The sequence below is a fragment of the Aplysia californica genome, unplaced genomic scaffold (genome assembly GCF_000002075.1).
Source record: "Aplysia californica isolate F4 #8 unplaced genomic scaffold, AplCal3.0 scaffold00139, whole genome shotgun sequence".
NCBI lineage: Eukaryota > Metazoa > Mollusca > Gastropoda > Aplysiida > Aplysiidae > Aplysia > Aplysia californica.
In genome coordinates this window covers 194,246-195,283 of record NW_004797409.1, presented here as the reverse complement: position 1 = coordinate 195,283, position 1,038 = coordinate 194,246, and positions in this window count along the sequence as shown.

Below are 1,038 nucleotides of genomic sequence, written 5' to 3'. Positions count from 1 at the left end.
GGAGGTGGGGGTCACTTGTTTTCAGAGGTAAAATTAGTGAGAAAATGGCCGCCAAAGATTAGTTATTTCCTTAGCTTAAGAGTCCGTGATAATTGAAAATTTACATTTTTTGTGCCTTTAATCACCGTTTTTCAGAAAAATCCAAACAGAAATGAGTTCTTTAATGGGAGTGAAAGGTGTTGAGCCAAAAAATAAAAATTTGATAAAAATTCACAATCCTGCGGAAAAATGCAAGTTTCTTCACTCTAATTATTTTGATGAGAGCCTGATTCCACCACGCTGCCTCACACATTTTTATCTAATTTGCAAATGTCGGCTCCAAAATCAGGACCCAGGACAAAACCCCCCCCCCCCAAAAAAAAACAAAACAACAACAACAAAAAACCCCCCAAAAAACAGCGAACTTAACAAACAACCAAAATTTTATTTAGTTTCATCATGCAGCGACCTGGCAGCTGGCAGATTGTTTAGCTAAATTGCTAACGTTTTGGGGGCATTTCCAGTCAAAATTCAAACCTGTCTTTGACTGAACGTATAAAATAGATAATTTGTGAGGCGTGCTGACAAAATGAGTGTGCCCTATGGACACGGATAGATACATCAGATTTGTAGATTGGGTTTGTGCAATTTATTATATGAAATAATAAAAGACATGTTAAACTCAAACTAGGAAGAAACTAGCATCTGTTGAAAATCCACAAATTTGAAGTTTGTGTTGATTTTCTGCCCTTTTTTCCTTTTCTGGATTGCGAGAAGTGACTCATTTTGTCAGCATGCCTCAAATTTATTATGAGTCCATGAAATAAAAAAAAAGCAACAAAAATGGATATTTTGTCTAGTGGTAGTAGCTGGTCTTATCACAAGTGTGGCGCTACGGTCTGGGAGATCATGGGTAAAAATAGACATCTGTGTGTGTGTGTGAAGATGTCCAGTGTAAATATTTCATGTGCTTGTGGTTGGTCCATGTGTCTGTCTGTCTGCCTGTCTGTCCAGAGATGATTTTTATTCTTGTATATATATATTTTGTCAGCAGTATGT